At 42.0% G+C, this 21,389-nt stretch overlaps 1 protein-coding gene across 6 annotated transcripts in view; it reads left to right on the forward strand.

Moving 5' to 3' along the window:
* The window catches only part of ATXN1 (ataxin 1), a 324,357-nt gene that overhangs the window by 101,863 nt on the left and 201,105 nt on the right, over positions 1 to 21,389 (forward strand). For 4 of the 6 annotated variants that reach the window (XM_075585648.1, XM_075585653.1, XM_075585649.1 and 1 more), the window contains exon 3: positions 11,884 to 11,961. The exons of the other annotated variants lie outside the window; for them this stretch is intronic. The gene's annotated coding sequence lies outside the window, so the exon portion shown is untranslated. The remainder of the gene's footprint in view (positions 1 to 11,883; positions 11,962 to 21,389) is intronic. 6 annotated transcript variants of the gene reach the window in all.

Consider the following 21,389-nt stretch of genomic DNA (forward strand, 5'->3'; position numbering starts at 1 on the left):
GATATTAAGACCGCCTCCCAAATGTCTGACCATTTCTCGAGATCTAGTTCTCTTCCCAGTTTTCTTTCCCATTGTAGCGTGTATCTGTCTTTACAATATGACTTTCATTTGAGGAGAACAGCATCTGGTATGCAGATGAAGCAACTCATTTTATCTCTAAATAGTGAGAGCAAAGATACTCAAATGGTGTGTGAGATCTTTTGGGATGGTTAGTGGAAACAAAATGACTAATCTGAAGGTAATGTGATGATCAGGGCTCAAATATTTACAATGCTTGAAAAGTTTCTAGTTTTGGCCTTGGAGGGTCTGGTTTTTGGAGATGGCATTTGGTGATGCCAGGTGTGCCGCCTGGATGATATTAATTGCCAGTAAAGGGGATGTCGAGTGTGGTGGTCTGACAGTGCAGGTGACGTTGAATGACATCATGATTAAATATTTTCACAAGAATTCACAATGCATTTTTGATCTTAAAGTAGCTTTAGCTCTTGTTTTTTCTTTTTCTTTCTCGGTCTGAAGCAGGGGGTCCCTGGAGCTGAACCACGTTGATTTCAACTCTGGGACCCCCTGCTTCCTGAGATTTTGCAGCCGCTCCGGCTAGGCACACAAAATGGCATTTTAAAGGTCCCTCGTCCTGTGGGCCAATAGGAAGCCACAGCGTCATCATTTGTGCTTTTCTGTTGGTGCTTACCTTCAAACAGGACTGAGACACTAGAAAAGGTAATATTACTGTTAATAATATATTGGGGTTTTTGTGGTTGTTTTCTGTTCCTTTTGCTTTATGTGACTTATTGTATTGTATGTAATGACTATTAGTATTGTCTATATTTCCTTTTTACGTTGCATTATAATGTACTGTCTGATATTTTTGAGCAACAAAAAGAAGAACAGGTGTAAGTATCTCAGGAAGCAGGGGGTCCCCGAAACTGGTTCAGCTCCAGAGACCCCCTGCTTCCCACCTGGGGGAATTAAAAAAAAATGTTTTAAAGGCAAAGCTTCTTTAAGATCAAAGTAATTATAGCACCGGGACATATTCTTGCCAAACGTCTTGTTTCAGACATCTGCTTTAGCCACGCTGCCTCATATCTGCAGAAATACATACATTTTGGTTATTTCAGAAATTGGAAAGGGGGACGCTGTATTAAAAGCACTTCATTTTTTTGTTATACGGCGCCAGTCATGTGCAACAGAATAGGCAAAATCGCAATGGGAACAAGGAGTTCCAATAGAATAAGTGCATTAAATATAAGAGCACACAATAGGAAAAGAATAGCCCGAGGAGACAGATTTAATTTTGAAGCAGAATTCAGTGGAAGCAAAGGAAATTCTTAGGGCCTCCTACACAGCACTGTGCCCGTGTTCAGTGCTGCCATTAAAGTGAATGGTATTGTGTGCTTGTTGATACTGTACAAACCCGCAGGGGTCTCTGACTCTAAAATGTTGATCCTAAAGACAAATATTCCTGTATTGGATTTAGATTTTTCTAACATGTATAACATTTAGCATGCTACTACGTTTTAGTGTGCAATTGTGTTTTAGGGTGTTTATAAATAGTTTTGTTGCTGTTGAGAAATGTATTACTGTCTCTCATTGCAAAATGAAAAAACAGCAACATTGTTCTATCATTCAGTAGCCTGGTCTGATTTAGTGTTTCTCTACCACCGTATTGAAATTTAAAGCGGATTCATTATAGGTTGCGATACTGTACCTTGGTTGTGATATGGTACCTTGGTTGTGATACGTTACCTTGGTTGTGATACGGTACCCTGGCTGTGATATGGTACATTGGTTGTGATACGGTACCTTGGTTGTGATACGGTACCTTGGTATGTGATACGGTACCTTGGTTGTGATACGGTACCTTGGTTGTGATACGTTACCTTGGTTGTGATACGGTACCTTGGTTGTGATACGGTACCTTGGTTGTGATACGGTACCTTGGTTGTGATACGGTACCTTGGTTGTGATACTGTACCTTTTAGTGGAACATGGTCAGAGTTCTTTGTAGATGACATTAAAGTGTACAGAGCTTTCGAAACCGTGCAACTCGTATGTCTTTCCTGTTATATATTGATGCTTAAACATTGAGGGGCTTGACTTCTAGCGAGTGTGACTCGCTCGGTTTGAGTGACCCCTAATGAGCTGGTTGTTAGATTGTGATTTGAAGAGCTGCACATTATTATCACAAACAGAGCATGTAGAAATATTTGCTGGGTGGGAGGCAAGTCGTTTCCTTGCAGCAGAGATTAAAATACAAGTCTACATGCATTTTGCCATTTGTTTTCACTTGCGTGGGAAGAAGGTGCAGTCCCTAATTTGCCTTGTCTTCTATTCATTTCAGCTGTTAGCATTTAAAGGCTTGAGGTTCAATATTTGGCTAGAACCACAGCAGTGTGCTCTACTTACTGTACACATACCTGTCTGATTTATATTTTTTAATAGTCTGTTGAGTGTAATATGTCAGATGGGACCTGTGCTCATGGCCACGTTAATGTAACCGGTTTAATTTTCTGGCCACGTTAATGTAACCTGTTTAATTTTCTGGCCACGTTAATAAAATGTAACCTGTTTAATTTTCGTAGATCTTCCAGTAAAACTATTAAAGAAAGAAAACATGCAATTGCATCTACTGTACATGTCTAACACCAGTTTCCTAAGACTGCTTCTGAATGGGGTGTTATTTATCCTTGGTGGATAACCATACTTCAACCTTTGAATAAACAAACAACAAAATATTGGTGTCACGTACGCACACCTGTGAGCACGTGACCTGCATACAAGACAAGGGTTAATGCACCGCTCTCTTGCTGGCCCACCTTTCACCTTCGCAAAGATCCCTCCAATGAACAATATCTCTCCTCAATCCGTCTCCATATACTATCTGTCACGCACAGCAAACGTGAGCATGTGACTTAGATCTGCAATCAGAGTTAATACACACGGCTACTCTAGCCAACTCGCCTTTCTCCACTGCAAGGTACTTTCAATTAGTTAATATTAACCCCTTACTCGATTGCAATCATTTATCTGCTTCTACCACCCATGAAATATGCAAAAATATGTAATATACAGTTGTGTGAAAAAGAAAGTACACCCTCTTTGAATTCTATGGTTTTACACATCAGGAGATAATAACAATCATCTGTTCCTTAGCATGTCTTAAAATTAGGTAAATACAACCTCAGATGAACAACAACACATGACATATTACACCGTGTCCCTGTTTATTATAGAAAAAACTACGCACTCAACACACAAAAATCTGTTGTAGCAAAATGTATCCGAAAATATAAATACTCTACAAAATGTGCAATGGTTCATTTCCGAACCCCCAAAGGATTACTTATGAAAGATTAGCTGCATAACCATCATCTTGCTGGAAGGTGCCGGATTGTTTGCTTACTCTTTCCCCTTGGGGATGAACTTTATTTTTGCTTTTTGCATTGTATTATAGGGAGTTTTTACATGGTCAAGGGAAGTACCATTGGACATTTTTTGGGAATGGGCCTGAAGAAGGGGTCCTATCCCCGAAACATTGCCCCCCTTCCCCTGTATTTTTACCTTGCTTGCACTACCCCTTCCCCACCCTTTCCCTTCACCTTGTTTTTCTCCTCCCTTATCACGTGTTCTGGTATTGTGATTTACTTATACCCCTTAGGTGTGTGTGCTTTTCTTTCTCATTAAAACATTTGGCTTATACCCTTTTCAATTTGTCATTTATGAGTGCTGGGAACATTATATTGTGTTCACTTATTAAATATTGTTTAGAGAAAAGATTATTACAAGAACATACAATTATATTAAATGCAGAATAGTTTCTTAAAAGAAAATGCTAAAACAAAACAAACAAATCCCTATACAGTACGTTAACATATGTCATAGGTTTTTCCCAGAGAGGTCACTGGAGTAGAAGATGAAAATTCACGTGTCTAATCCCAAAACACACCTGTTGTTGAAATATAATTTTCATATTACCTCGGTGAGACTTTTGTGCTATTTCTCCCCCATTGAAACAACATCAGACCCACCCCTGTCATAAGTCGTCTCTCCTGACATTTGTACGACTTGGAAAAAAAACGTTTTCTTCTGACATTTAAAGTCTGGCTGAATATAGAAACACTCATAACTTAATTTCCCCAATACATAGACAGACTCCATCTTCTTGGTTGCGTCCGTGCTCTCCACACGCATGCCTGCATCTAAAATGTGGGACAGCCCAACATCTATTTTCGCAGGAGAAACAGTTACCGGTCTTTTGCACCTCTTACCCATGCAATGTGGTATGATTTGATTTGTCTAATCGCAACAGAGACAGATATCTCCTATTTGTTACTCTTAGCTAGTAGCTAATACTAGAGAACTGATTTATTTTAAAAAACAAACAAAAAATCAGCATAATTATAAGATTTCATATGTTTTGCTGCTTTAAAAAGGCAGTCCGCGTGGCACTTTATTAAAAAAAAAAAAAAAAAAAATTGTTTTTGCATATATATGTATATATGTATATATGCAGTACAGTATATATGTATATGCAGCCTTTGATTAAATTCCCGGTGCTGGCTCCTTGTGACCTTGGGCAAGTCACTTTATCTCCCTGTGCCTCAGGCACCAAAAACATAGATTGTAAGATCCACAGGGCAGGGACCTGTGTCTGCAAATTGTCTCTTTAAAGTGCTACGTAAAACTAGCAGCGCTATACAAGAACAAACAATTATTATTAGGCCTCGGTCCCGCTGCGCTCGTTGGCGCGGGCGGCTATGTCGCGAGTTCCCCACCAGCAGGGGAATCCTCGCGAGCCGGTCCCGGTCCCCCCTGGCGGCACAGCTGACTACACGCTGTGGCGCGTCAGCCGCTAGGAGACACAAGAGAATGGTGTTTCCTAGCGTTGACGCGTCACGTGGTGTGGCTGTGAGCCAATGGGGAGGGGAGGCTACGGGAGGAGGAGAGGCTTCGGGGAGCGGGGAGGGGTGTGGAGTGAAAGCAGGTGAGTGCCTGTCTGTGTGTGTGCCTGAGTGCGTGCGTGCCTGTCTGTGTCTGTGTGTGTATGCCTGAGTGCGTGAGTGCCTGCCTCTGTGTGTGTGTGTGTGTGTGTGTGTGTGTGTGTGTGTGTGTGTGTGTGTGTGTGTGTGTGTGTGTGTGTGTGTGTGTGCGTGAGTGCCTGCATGTGTGTGCGCGCGTGTGTGTGTATGAGTGCGTGAGTGCCTGTGTGTGTGTATGTGTGTATGTATGAGTGCCTGCGTGTGTGTGTGTGTGTAGCAGCTCCAGCCCGAGTCCGTGGAGGGAGGGGGGGGGAGAGTAGCAGCTCCCTCCTGCAGTCCGTGGAGGGAGGGGGGGAGAGTAGCGGGTCCCTCCGCTCAAGCCACGCCCCCCCTCCCTGTCAAACCTCCCACTCCCGCCCACCTCCCGCTCCGGCTCCCGCTCCCTACAGACCGCATATCGCGGTCTGTGTATCTCAGCGCACTGCCTGTCAGCAGTGCGGGTGCGCTGACTCTGGGAGCAGGGCCTAAGCCTTAGTAGTAGTAGCTCTTTCTGTCCTAGGACCTGTAGCATAAACAAAAGTAGCTGCATTGTACATTATATCAGTCTGAAAAACAAATGATCCTTTTAACCTTCATTTAACCACGGAAATAATGTCTGCTAGGATCCAGTATAAAACAATAGTTGTGTTGTGTTTACATTTAAATCTGTGTGTGTAGTGGATGTAAACAAAGTAAAAATGAAAATACCAGTGCTTGGGATGAGGTAGCTATTTGCTGTTTACTACTGTACTGTGCATGTCCTTGTCCAATAATCACGACAGTCTCATACAGCTACAAATACTGTTTACACACACAGGAAGTATGACGGCATTTTGCCGGAGGATTTAGACTTGAGAAAAGTACATTGTCATATTGTATGTATGTATGTATCATTTGATTTATATAGCGTCACAGTATATGTTGCACACAACAAAATTACAGTACAAGGTAAATAACGTACTAACAATGGGAATAAGCACAACCGGTAAATGGCAACACAAGGAAAAGGGAGACCCTGTGCCAAGGAGCTTACAATCTAAGTCCTATGCTGGGAGGCTCACACACAAAGTAGGAGTAAAAGTGCAGTCCGAGAGGTCACAGGCATCTGGAGTCCGTGGTACAGGCACAGATTTAATATTCATGCCATTTTCACAATTTGCTACATGTAAATAAAAACTGTATTTTAAACAACTCTGGCTTATTTAGTAAAGAGTCACAGCGGCAAATCCAATGCAAAATAATAGCACCAGATTTATCATGGGGAACATTCCAATTGCTTTCTATGGGACTCCTATTCTTTGATAAACACTGTACTGCTTTTTGCCCTGGTTTTGCAGGTAGACTTTAACAAATAGACCCCTGGGTAAATATATACAGTATATACATTGCAATTATGCAAAAATAGCATTAAAGTCATAGTCTACAATTTTCACTGTAGGAGCTACATTCACAACTTTAAGGATAAGCACACAGCCTTTGATCTACAGTTTGGCCACCATTGCTATCAGGTTTTCAGTTTCCGCGGAGCAATACGTACAATATGACAATCTGTGAGTTCTCTTCTTTAGTTGTTCCAAACAACACAACAAAAATCCTCCAAAAGGTCTTACCGGGCCTGCCAGGAAAGTCCTGTTTTTTTTTTTTTTTACAGGAAGACTAGATCAGACCCTCGAGAGCAAACATGTGATTACAAACTTTCATATTCACGAAGGGAGGTGACCCTCTGACTTACCATCTGTGCGAAAGTAGTGATGTCATAATATAGCCGAAATAAATAGACGTGGCAGTACGTTCACCCCACAGAAATCAAGTAAAGTATCTTTTAAATAGGAATTGGTAAAGGGTATTCACGAACCACTACAAAGTATACTGAGAAATATTACAAATAAACCTCTCATAAGGCAGTATTACTAACCTTACTCTATACGTACATACGTGCTGAGATTGTAGCCCAGTCCTGATTTTGATTTCCCACAGAAATGCAGGACCGATATACGCCAGAATGCACTGGTGTTAGAACAAGGACCACATTTAGTCAAGATGGCAATCCTGGGGGGAGCGGGGGGTGGGAAACAGAGATCAGTCTTATTGTAGCAAAGATATTGCAAGTAAAGTGGAGTTTCCAAATGTATATATTCACATAAGAAGCAGAAAAGTGTGGTTATTGTAACCATCATGTTGTCAAGGGGAGGTAATGCAGCAAGAATGTAAGGTTGTTCTCTCCTGCTCCCAGGGCTCTGCTCTAAGCACACACATTTCTTTTTGACATGTCCTTAGCCATGTAATTATATAATTCGGTTAAGTCCCTGTATTTATTTAGTATTTAGAAAGGAGCAATGGCTATTTTATAATCACATTTTACCTTGTGCTGACACTAACCACCTGACTACAGATACATTACAGTATGATGAAAAGTTCTGCAGATGCACATACTGTACCTCGGGCAACTGCACATACTTAATAGCTGATGACGCGAAAAGGAATTCTAAATATAAGAACATTACCTTACCTTAATCTCTCTCTCTCTCTCTTACTCTCTTTCTATCTCTCCCTCATCCTCCCTTTCTATCTCTCTCACCCTCTCTCTATCTCTCTCGCCTTCGCTTTCTATCTCTTTCGCACTCTCTTTCAATCTCTCTCGCCCTCTTTCTCCTTCTCACCCCCTCTTTCTATCTCGCTCACCCTCTTTCTATCTCTCTCACCCTCTTTCTATCTCTCTCGCCTTCTCTTTCTCTCTCTCTCGCACTCTGTTTCTATCTCTCTCTCACCTCCTCTCTTTACATCTATCTCTCCCTCACCCTCTCTTTCCATTTATCTCTCTCACTCTTTTTCTATATCTCATTCACTCTCTTTCTATCTCTCTAGCCCTCTCTTTCAATCTCTCTCGCCCTCTCTTTCTCCCTCTCCCACCCTCTTTCCATCTCTCTCTCTCTTTCCTTCTCCTGCTTTTGTTCTTTTGTTCTTTTCTCTCTCTCTCTCTCCTTCTCCCCATTCCTTTGTATAAAGCTGAACGTTTATTTGTACCCTCTCAGAAAAAGAAATACAAATGTCTACCTTTTGTTTTTTAATGTGTTGCATACTTTTGTCTGTATGCCTAATGATGACAACATGATTACTTTGTAAAAAAATAACAGAAACAACAGACTGTATTGTCCTGATAGATTTAGGGCCATATTTAGTAAGCACTGCTATTCCATAAGATACCTTTAGGATTTGGAAGGCATCTACTGCTTAGTAAATATAGGCCATAATGTGAAGACTATAAAATACATCCAAAGCATGTTGTTACAAAGGAACTGTTAAGGGAAAAATGTACTAAGATGTTAAGCCATAAGACACCATTAAATAAAATGGTTGTAAGGTGTCTTACAGCTTACTGCTTAGTAATCATCGCTCTATACAGTACATAAAAAAAAAAAGATCTACCAATTCTTCCACTTATACGATATTTTTAATTGGCACTAACCACTCATGAATAGCAAAAGTAGACACACAGCATTATCCCTGTCCTTCACCCTCCCTACCCTTGCCCTTCACCCCCCTACCCCTGTCCTTCACCCCCCCTACCCCTGCCCTTCACTCCCCCCTACCCCTGCCCTTCACCCCCCCTACCCCTGGCATTCACCCCCCCCACCCCTGCCCTTCACCCCCCTACCCCTGCCCTTCACCCCCTCCTACCCCTGCCCTTCACCCCCCCCAACCCCTGCCCTTCACCCCCCCCAACCCCTGCCCTTCACCCCCCACCACCCCTGCCCTTCACCCCCCCTACCCCTGCCCTTCACCCCCCCCCCACGACTGCCCTTTGACTGACGCACGCACACAAACCCTGACTGACGCACGCACACACCCTGACTGACGCACGCACACACCCTGACTTACGCACGCACACACCCTGACTGACGCACGCACACACCCTGACTGACGCACGCACACACCCTGACTGACGCACGCACACACCCTGACTGACGCACGCACACACCCTGACTGACGCACGCACACACCCTGACTGACGCACGCACACACCCTGACTGGCGCATGCACACACCCTGACTGGCGCACGCACACAAACCCTGACAGCCACACGCACACACACCCTGACTGACGCACGCACACACACTGACTGACGCATGCACACACTGACTGACGCACGCACACACACACACTGACTCACGCACGCACACACACACACACACACTGACTGACGCACGCACGCACACACACACACACACACACACACACACGTACTAACGCACGCACACAACCCCTCACAGTCGCACGCACACAACCCCTCACAGCCGCACGCACACAACCCCTCACAGCCACACGCACACACACCCTGATGCACGCGCGCACACACACACACTGACGCGCACACACACACACATTGACTGACACACACACACACTGACTGACGCACACACACACACACACACAGACTGATGCACACACACACACACACACACACACACACACACACACACACACACACACACACACACACACACACACACACACACACACACACACACACACACACACACACACACACAGACTGACGCACACACACACACAGACTGACGCACACACACACACACACACACACACACACACACACACACACACACACACACACTGACGCACACACTGACGCACACACACACAGACTGACACACACACACACACACACACACACACACAGACTGACGCACACACACACACAGACTGACGCACACACACACACACACACACACACACACACACACACACACACACACACACACACACACACACACACACACACTGACGCACACACACACAGACTGACACACACACACACACACACACACACACACACACACACACACACACACACACACACACACACACTGACTGGCGCACACACACACTGACATACTGACACACACACTGACTGACACACACACTGACTGACACACACACTGACTGACACACACACTGACTGACACACACACTGACTGACACACACACTGACTGACGTGCGCGCGCACACCCACCCACACCCACGCACGCACACACACACACACAGTGACTGACTGACGCACGCACATGCACACACTGACTGACTGCAGCACGCACACTGACTGACGCGCACGCACACACTGACTGACTGAGGCACACACACATGCACACACTGACTGTGTGTGTGTGCGTCAGTCAGTCTGTGTGTGTGTTTGTGTTTCTGCGTCAGACTCACTGACGCGCGCGCACACACACAGTGACTGACTGACGCACACACAATGACTGACGCACACACACTGCATGAAGCTGTAAAGGGGGACAAACAGAGCTGTAAAGGAGAGAGGGGGGAACTGGATTGATGTGAATGGGGGACAAACAGAGAGAGGGGGAAGGGGAGAGGAGAGACAGAGGAGCGGGAACATTACAGCCCGGGCAACGCCGTGTCTCTCAGCTAGTATATATATATATATATAATGCAGTGGACTTGGGTTCTGAGCTTGTGAGCATTTTTATTTCCCTTACAGCCACTGGAAACACAAGATGCTATTTTACAATTCTGCATGTATTGTACTTAGCATATATTGTAACACTGACACAATAATAGTTTCACGTACGTACTGTACATGAATTTGACTTGTTGACCCATCTTAGTGAATTAGAATTTTCAACTGTTCATATGCAATACCCCTCAGAAAGATATATTGGAAATATGATAAATCAAATGGCTGCATCTACAGTATGTAACACTATGTCTGCTTTAAATGTTTATTAACCTACTATTATTAATTGTTAATTAAAGTGTATCCCCAGAAGCCCAATTCTTGGCACAACTACAGGTACAACTGGAACATAGAAAATGTATTTTATTAGTGCAGTGTTTCTCTGCCTTCAAAAAGAAGCCCCTTTTTGTACAATATACTGTAATTGTACACTCACCAATCAAGGTATCCCTATAAAACAGATTACGAATGTAATATTCTTACATTTAACATTTCCGTTTACAATAACACATTGGGAGTGTTTTAAGATATTAAATCTTAAATTCCTGTTTCTCTGAAATGTTTCATTTGTATGTAACGGGTTCACCCCCCCCCCCCCCCAATCGCAGATCTAGTGTGGGTGCGGGGAACATACAGTGTTACTCGGTGTTGGTGTGTTACCTGTTGGCTCACAGGAGGGCTGAGCTTCCGCCACGGGGAACCTGGGGCAATTACAATACTATGGACAACCACTTACTCGGTACAGCGCCTCCACCTGCGATGGCTCCCACCAGAGGGGGAGTGGTTCCTCGCAGGACAATCACACAATACTCAACACATCTTAAGTATGATATCCAATACTGTTTACTTAAGGAAAACATAACACTCCATAACCATGCACAGAATGACGGGTGTCCCTCTCGGGAGGAGACACTACTAATGCGTCTCACAGGACGCTTCCCAACACAGGATGCTCCCACCCCGTGTCCATAAGATCCCCACCCAATGTCCCGCACTCTTCTAGAGAGACAGGATATGGGTGACTGCGCAGTCACTAACTAATGAAAATAAAATGCTACATTGATACCAAAGTTGCATTAATCATAGCTGAATAATACAATCTTAGTTAGAAATTTCACAATGGCTAACTTTTTAAGAGCCCACAAATGAGTTTCCGTCTCAAACACATGCTCAGTATGTGATCCGGTTGAAAAAAGGGACTATGAGAAAATTCCAACCGCGTTACAAAGACATACAGTAGGATAAGAGTTGAAGGGGTGTTACATTTACATACGTTTTCACATGTGACTATCAGAGATCACTGTAGGATGCTATTATGGAGTTAAAATACTATGGGAAACTGATGTCAGTGTTGACTTTTTGTTTTACAGTCTGGCGGCAATGGTGGTAAATAAACCTTGTGAATTTCATAGATGCAGGAGGGATGCAAAGAAGATATACTAAGACTGGTAAGAGATGTGTGCTAAAAATGTGCCGCTCTTTTGTTTTTTTCATCATCATTTGTATACAGTACTGCTCTTTAATATGTTCAACCGGTCATATCAGACACTTTTTATGAACAATTCTGCTTGTGTTGCCCTTTACCATTTAACAATTCCATCCATCAGATTCTCAGCATACAGTGCATTAAGCACACAGGAGAAGCCTCAAGGGAAAAGCAGGGGACAATTGCAGAGGGAGGTTCAAGTGAGGTCGGATGCAACTTCTCGGGGTTAATCTACAAAGACGTGAAGAAGATGGGTTGATTTGGTTACTGTGTTGCCAATTTGCCTCCATCTTATCATGAGATTAAAATTCAGTTCTGGTTGCCCAAGTCTCTAACCAAACCAGAATACACAGGGATTAGAGTTAGAAAATGTAAGGGCTGAATCAGTGTCTCATGGTAACTGAGCCACGGTGGACAAACTGTGTGGAACTTGTATGGGTAAAGAGGAGAAACACTTGGAAGGGCTATAGTCTGGCATCTTCTTGCTTTACTTTACACAGCCTCATTTCTGTGTATGCCTCTCTTCATATGCATTTGCTGATCATAGCACTAAGGGGAAACTCAGTGGTGTCCTGTTTAATATTTTGACTAAGGCTGCGCTTGTAGTGCCAGTGACGGTGACAGCAACGCGACGTTGCGTCAAAACAAATGCATTGCCGCCGTCGGGTGCGCTTATAGTAAGCGCGGCGTGACGGCTTGGTCGCGATCGCTGGAAGTCATCTCAATTTGATTTTTCCGGCGACCGTAGCCTGACATCGCTGTTGCGTCGCCGTCACTGGCACTATAAGCGTAGCCTATAGATGAGATCTAGAGCTGGAAATGTTATGTTTTGGACTTTTCACTTGTTACAGTATGCTGTTTGGATCCAAATTCCTTTTTATTAAATCAAATGTCAAGGTTAATTATAGTTTGTCTTTTGCTTAAATATTTTTACCCCTACCTGGTAAAAATGAGCAAGCCATTGTAAAAGCAGTGTAGTAGTACCTGATTCAACCCTGTCACTGCCCAAAAACACTTACAGTACTACAGGTACACATTTTTAAGACCTGCTTTACTAGTTTCACTAAAGTGTTATCGTTCGTCACTTGCATTAGACAATCTATATATACATTCAGTACTTACATACAGAAACTCATGTAGATGTTTAATCAGAAAACCTGTATTACCACATTTCTGTGTGTTTTCTTGTTTATGTGGGTGTGTATGTGTTTATATATATGTATGTATATATATACTGATAGATATCTATCTATCTATATATATAGAAACCACCTTGACAAAGGTCCCATTTGTGGACCGAAACGTTGGTTTTGTGTTTATTTTTTCAATACACTTGTTTGTTCAATTCTGGAGTGCTGTCTGCTGATTTCGTTTCAAAACGGTATCGTATTGCTTATTCTTCATTATAGGATCTGTACCCACACCAGTGACTATCAATACGGAGTGCTTTTTGTTCTTTTTTATGTTATATATATAGATATATATATATATATATATAGATATATATATATATATATATATATATATATATATATATATATATATATATATATATATATATATATATATATAGATAGAGGTATACATTACCAGAAGCGGCAAGGAGGTGACAGCACTCAGAGGGTGAATATCAAAACTTATGTATTAAGCATAGCACAAAACTCCAACGTTTAATACATACGTTTTTAATATTCACCAATATAGCTGAGTGCTGTCGCCTCCTTGCCGCTTCTGGTAATGTATACCTTTATTTGACTCTATGGGACGTGCACCAGGTAACCGTTATTTTTTTTTTATAGGAGTTCCAGTGATTTTCTATCATATATATCGATATAATATTTATTTATCTATATTTATATCTATCTATCTATATCTATATATATATATAGATATAGATAGATAGATAGATAGATAGATAGATAGATAGATAGATAGATATAGATTTAGATATAGATATAGATATAGATATAGAATAACAGTGGTTGACAAATCACCAAAAAATCTACTCGCCACACAAAAAAATCTACTCGCCACCTAGTACCAAACGTGTGCTGCTTGGGCCAATATTTACTCGCCCGGGGGTTAAATCCACTCGCCCGGGGCGAGCAAATGTATAGGTTTGTCGAACACTGGATATAGATATAGATATATATATATATATATATATATATATATATATATATATATAATAAACGAATAGATAATACCGTTCTGTGGCTAACGAAATGCTTTTATTTGTGCAAGCTGTCGAGATATACTGACCTCTTCTTCCGACGGTGTTACAATGGATAAAGCAAGAAAGGTTTTTACTTAAAAACAGTGCATCCTCGATGTATCTGACTGAAGCCTATCCCTCCCCCTGTCCAGTATGCGATTTATGACTTAAGGTGTTAAATGCTCCCTCAATGTTAGTGATGTAAGAGTATGTGTGTGTGTATGTGTGTAAATATAAATGTATAAAGTGCCCACAGTGTATACAGCGCTTTACAAAAGGTGTGTGTGGAGTGGGAGTGTATAACAATGGTGTGGGTAGGTGTGGAAATGTAAGAGGGTGTTGCATTACTATAAGTGTGTGTGGACACAATGTGGTCCCTATTGGTATATACAGTAGGGATGGAATTACATTGTGTATTTGAATGTGTAAGAGACAGCTGTGTGTGCATTCATATAGCACAGTATGTATAGACATGGCCTATAGCACTCATGGGGGAGAGTTCTCTTGTGTCAGTAGTGACTCATGAAACTGCGGTCTCGGTTTAGGCCACCATTAAGTGTCCCGAACAGTTGCATAAATTTGTATTCATGCAACTGTCTCTCTTTCAGTGTTCTAAGATTACCTTTGAGTATGGCCACCTTCAGATCGTTCATCTTATGTAACAAACAAAACACTAGTTCATCTTATGGCCAGAGTCAGAGAAATGTTCGCCAACAGGACTGTCTCTTGTTCCACGTTTGATGCGGTGGCGATGCAGATTCAATCTCTTGTTTAGCCCCTGTCCCGTCTCACCTATGTAGTAGCATCTCCCTGGGCATTTCATGCACATGATGAGGTACACGATATTGCTGGAGGAACATGTGAACCTTCCTGTGATTTTGTACTCCAGATTCCTGTGTGGTATTTGTATTGTGCCCGCTGTGTGGAGCATTGCGCAGGTTTTGCATATTGCTTCCTGGCATGGTCTTGTCCCACATTCAGTTGTACTGTTGAATACTTTACTCCTCACCATAATTTTCTTGAGATTATGAAGTTGTCTGTATGATAATAAGGGTGTTTCAGGGAAGACCTGTTGCAGTCTTGTATCTTCCTGAAGAATAGGTTGTAGTTCCCTGGCAATCTTAGGTAGGGCTTCTAGGTGTGGGTTACATGTGACCACCAAAGGTACCCTTTCGCTTGTCTCTTTCTGTCTGTATTCAATGAGATCACTTCTTGGTATTCTGATGACTATGTGGATTTGCTGGTATACAATTCTGTGGTGTATATATGGATTTCCCAGAATCCCTTGCCGCAGTTGAAGCACTGTATGCTAGGTGATAATGGTGGAAGGCAGGGCTGCAGACTTGTCTAAGACGTGAATGTGCTCACAAGTGATCTTTTTATTTGCTATATGCTAGACGGTGGAGGTTTTTATCGTCTTTTTCACCCACCATAACTTATATAAAGTATGGTAAACCTACCCAGCTTGAAAAATGCAGAGCCAGTACAACCAGCCTCACACTGATGAGACCCAAAAGGTTGAAACAGCTGTCTGTGAGTGGTTTCACTGGCTTTGCATCTAATCCCATGCTGTGCTTAAAAGCTGTGTGAACGGCGAGCATTAGCTTATAAGGGGTCCGTGCACAAATGGATTTTAGGCAAAAGGTGACACATTGTGTGCTCATTTGTATGTCATTTCCCAGAATCCCTTGCTGCAGTGGGAGCACTGTATGCCAGGTGATAATGGTGAAAGGCAGGGTTGCAGACCTGTGAATGTGCTCACAAGTGATCTTTTATTATCTATCTATATATAGATAGATCAATCGATCGATCGATAATAAAAAGATTATAATATTTTATATTATAATATAAAATATATTTAAATAAACAAAAGTCCAAGTTATATTCTAATGTTAGCATGTTCTTTAAATCGTTCTGCTTCTATTTTTTTCAAATATGTTTCCCAAATACCAGTGATTAAATAAGCTGTTCCCCTAAGTCATTAATATATATATATTCCTGTTTTAACCAAAATAACACCACCGTCTGATCATCTTGCACTTTTGGTTAGAACGGATAAACACTGGAAATGAAGCTTCCTTTCCTATTAAATTCCATCTCTTGTGACAGCCCGCCCATAGGTACGACACAAAGGCATCACAGGGCAGTATGGAAACTCAAATAAATTGCGCTAGTAAACACCAAATTCACATGCATATCAATTGCTTTTCATTGTTAACACTGATAAACACATTTTTTAATAAAATGAAAAGAAGACGGCAAACAAAAGAAATAGACACAGCTTGTATGGAAAAATAAACACTGAAAGCCGTAGTCCCTAAATATATGTGTGTGTTTATAAAATAATTTAGCTATACAATTTAAAAGGGCTATTTTTAATACATACATTTGATTTATACATGCATTTAAGGGGTTTTATTTTACAAAGTCTCTAACAAAATTGGGTAGAAGAAGTGCACCAAATAATGACTGATGTTTCCCAATAAAACCAATGAGATTTAAAAAATAAATAAATAAAAGTTTTAACGTATTTCTGCTGCACTGTTGTGCTGGTTTTGCAGCTGAGAGACTTTGATATATATCCCCAGGTGTGTCATATGGTTATGAAGATGAACACATTAAATCACTTATTGGATTTATTTGTCCCCGGTAATCAACACGTGCCTGAGAGTTTGTGCAATCATAGGACAATGAAAAGGTGGAATCCTGACAATAGTCTTTCGATTGTTATCACTGACCTTAAATTATTTGGTGATGGGGGCGCGCGAGTGACGTCGGTGCAGATGCACGCTTGTTTACGGAGTTCCGTGCATCCCACCAGGCATACTACTTAATAACCCCCGATCGGTACCTCGGAGCGGCCTGCGAACTGCGGTGGCGGGCGGCGGAGCACACAGGGATGCCCACCAAGGGCAAATATAAAAATAGTGTATTGACATAGAATTATAGCACAACAATCTGTACTCACATATAGAATAATATCGGCGGCCAGATATGAAGCGTGGTGCCCGTGTAGACAGCGCGTCACTTGGGAACATCCTCTTGCGGGTCTCGTTTGCTTACGCCTTCTCAGACTTCTTCAACGCATTTCACAATTGAATTGAAAGGCTTCGTCAGGAAACTGTGAAAAGCGTCTCCTGATGAAGTATTTACAATTGCAAATTTTACCCATCAGATCTGAGAGTGCCCTTTTAAGATTTTCGGTTGTAACATTTGTGTTGATGTTTCTCAGGTTTGGCACTTTGTGTCTTCCTCCATTACAATCTTTGTTGTGGTTACAACTAAACTTTTTTTTTTCTTTCTCTAAATACCTATTGTGTGCAACTCCATACATTACGCAGCCAGTTCTTAAAGAGGTTGTCACATACAGTGCGCTACTCAGATGGCTAAAGGGGAAGGGCAAACATATAACAAACGATAGACCAACAAAAAGAGACACAAAACAATAAAAGGGAAGAGAAGGACCAATAGTGCATTAAGTTTAAAAATAAACTGGATTGCAAAGCATACAATGGTCTCACTCGCACTCTTGCAGTTCTTTTAGGCAATAGTATAAAATATCCGGCGCCGTGACAAGCAGGTCATGGGACGTGTCTTCGGTCGAGCTGCAGATATGACCCCCTCGTGGTCTCAGTCCTGGTCAGCGTTCTCCCCCCAGCTGCGTATGACGTCCTCGCCCTCTCACTGTGTTTCGCCATTCAGTCTGCTCATGTGTGTCAACAGGAAATCCCCACAGGGACCGCGAGGGGGTCATGTCTACAGCCCACCGAGGACCCGCTCCCATTACCAGGTCGTCACGGCGCTGGATATTTTACCATTGCCTAAAAGAACTGGAAGATTGGGAGTGAGACCATGGTATGCTTTGCAATACAGTTAATTTGGAAACTTAATGCACTAATGGTCCTTCTCTCTTTCTTCTCTTCCCTTTTATTATTTTTTATCTCTTTTTGTTGGTCTAGTGTTTCTTATATGTTTGTCCTGTTTGTCCTTCCCTTTTAGCCATCTGAGTAGCGCACTATATTGGACTATCTAGACTTTTGTATATGCCTCTGTGGAAGGTATTATTTAGTGCTGCACCGGGTGTGCTGTAATTAATCATTGTTGCTGCATTGTCACATATATTTTGCATTTATTCACTTATTTATTCTTTTTCACAGTTAAAATTGTATTGTATCTTTGTTTATTTAGTTTAGTATGGTAACGCTATAGTAGTTCAGTTTCAGTTCTTAAAGAGGCAATCCAAGCATGCGATTTTTGTTTTTTGCAATTTTTTTATTTTTAACAGGATTAATGCAGGGGTCTGCCGAGCTGAACCACATTAATTTCAGCTCCAGAGACCCCCTCTTCCTGAGATACAGACTTCCATTGTTCATGTAATGTGCGCTTTTCAAAGCTTCCTCGCCATATGGGCCAATAGTAGGCCGTGACGTCATCGGGTTCGGCATCCTATTGGCCCAAAGGGCGCGGGAGCTTTAAACTTTGCTGAGATACTGTCGCCCCCTACGGACGTATGTATCTCTGGAAGCATGTGGTCCCGAGAGCTGAAATTAATGTGTTTCAGCTCCAGAGACCCCCTGCTTCAAACCCAATAGTAGTCTATGACAGGGGGCTTGGAAAGGCATGTACATATTTAAAATTATTCAGATAAGCAGTCAGCGGGGAAAAGCTGTTAAGACACAAATAACAAGACCCACATTTCCAAGGAGAAACCTATAGGATCTAAGAATGAATACCACAAGTAGCGCCAGTTCTCTGCAATTCAATGTAGGCTCTCTGAATGCCAGTTTGAGAGGTTACGAATAGTACACACATGTATGGGGCTGGGTGGCTACTAACGCAATTACATATTAAAATAACTTCAACCACAGCACTTGCTGAACGCCTACTACAGTTGTGCATGAGTGACATTCAGATAGCTAAATCGAATACATTGTACAGAAGCTTGTTTAACAGACAAAACGTAAGTTTGAACCACTTGCTGTCAGTTGTCGCTTCTTTAAATATATTCAATCATGCTTAAACTTAACAATTAATTTCTTTGTGTTCTATGAAAAAGATGTATATTTTTTACATGGGATCACTGTAATTCTCAGTTATCAATCTTTTATTGTTCTCCATCCCTAGCTACTAATGACATAAATATGTACTGTAAGTACAGTAGGTGTACATACAGTAGTGAATAAGTAGGGGCTACAGTATGTTTGCTTGTGAAATAGGAGACTATTTAAATCGTTTGATCATAAATCTGATGTTTAAAGGGGCAGTCTCAAACCTATGCCAAAGTCAGCTAATGATAGTGATATGTTTAATAGATTAGATGTGTGTGATTGATGTCACTTTGTAAAACAAAATCAACAAATATAAGCATTTATAAATCATTTTTTCAACTTCTGGCTAAACTCCCTATAGGGCACAAACCGTTTACTATGCACACCTCATGATTTAATTTTTTGCCATTTGAAAATGTGTGCTCTGTTAATTAAACCAAAATGTTGATTGAGTTTGAATCATTAAATGTAATACATAGAAAAACATTCAGTAGCACCTACTGCCATTTTGGGTATTCTCCCTTTAATTATAAAGTCATGCTACTTAATTTTGTCCTTATTTTCCATATAGAAATGGTTACCTAAGAATAGGGAACGGTGTTATATTTCTATATGATCTGCTCCAGTAGAAGTAGTATAAAAGTATGTGCACAGCACATACTAGCCTGTAGTCATGTTCAACAGACATAACCAGATACGGTATGGCCTATGGCTGTTTACCCTTCATCTATGCTAAATAGAGATGGTGAGGTGTCTGTGTAAACCTACATTATAATATAAATAGAACATAATGTGGTGATTTACTGCATGTACAAGCTAATCATAGCAAAGTTATTCCAATGACTTAGTTTACTCTTGCTATTTTAACTTATGTGTGTCTTTTGTTTGAGTAATATACACCATATTGGCATCCTCTCATTGAATCTAGCCGGTAGTGTTGCGTTCCTCTTGTTCTTGAAGCTGGGAAGAGCTCAATCTGTACTTGAGTGACCCTTGTAGCCTTATTTTATCTGGAATTACAGCCCAGTGGCTGTCTTGTCAAACTGAGCTTGATATGCAGTAAGACAATGTAGGAGTGAGACGTTACCTTAAATAGAGCGGTTTCTTGGTAAAAAGAACCTTAGGCACGTTATATAGTGCCGGGCGGATTTTTAGTTGGCTGACGTCAGTCAGCCTTTCTATAGAAGGCACGGCAGGGAGAGGGGAGCTGACAGACAGTGGCGAAGAAGAAGAAATTCATCTTTTCGCGCCGCTGCCTGCGCTCTAATGTATGTACTGTATATGTGTGTATGTGTGTGTGTATGCATGTATGCGTGGATGTGTGTTTGTATGGATGTGTGCGTGCGTGCGTAAATAACTGCAGAAGTAAAAAAAAAATATTTATTAAAGTTTTGTTTAAAGTTAAAGTTTTGTTTTTCTTTAAAAAATCTATCTAGGACTTACATTCACTCACACAACCCATGCACACACATATACATTACCTGCGGCTCCCGGCACTATATACAGGAAAAGCATGCGGCACGTGCACCCGCACGGCCGCATCCTGTATATAACAGGCTTTAGTATCAATACTGTCAGTCTCCGATTTTCAGGCAATGTAATTGGCAAAGAGATCATCATTAAAGGGAATGTACTGTATCTATCTATATATATATAAGTCTCAAATAATGTTTGTGTGTGTGTGTCTGCTGGACAGCTCATTGGCGAGCCAGGCAGGGTGGAGCCAGGCAGGGAGAAGATACACACACGCACACTCTCCTCACACCGTGACCACGTGCGCCTCTGACCAACACCACACACACACACCCACACCACCCCCCCTCCCGGTGCCCATCACTCTTCCCCGTCAGCCGGAGCGCAGCTCACCTTCCACACACACACACACACACACCACCCCCCTCTCCCGGTGCTCGTCATAACCATCACCCTCTCGCCGCTCCACACACAAATATTCCGCCTCCACCTCATCATAACACTCACAATGTCCGCATACCGCCCTGTTGCCACTCCGCACACAAAATGTCCGACTTCCCGCCGGCATCACCCTATTCACGCCCGCACCACCCTATTCACGCCCGCACCACCCTATTCATGCCTGATACGTACATCTACCCCTCCCCATCCGCA

This window comes from Ascaphus truei, chromosome 2, assembly GCF_040206685.1.
Source record: "Ascaphus truei isolate aAscTru1 chromosome 2, aAscTru1.hap1, whole genome shotgun sequence".
NCBI classification, from domain to species: domain Eukaryota; kingdom Metazoa; phylum Chordata; class Amphibia; order Anura; family Ascaphidae; genus Ascaphus; species Ascaphus truei.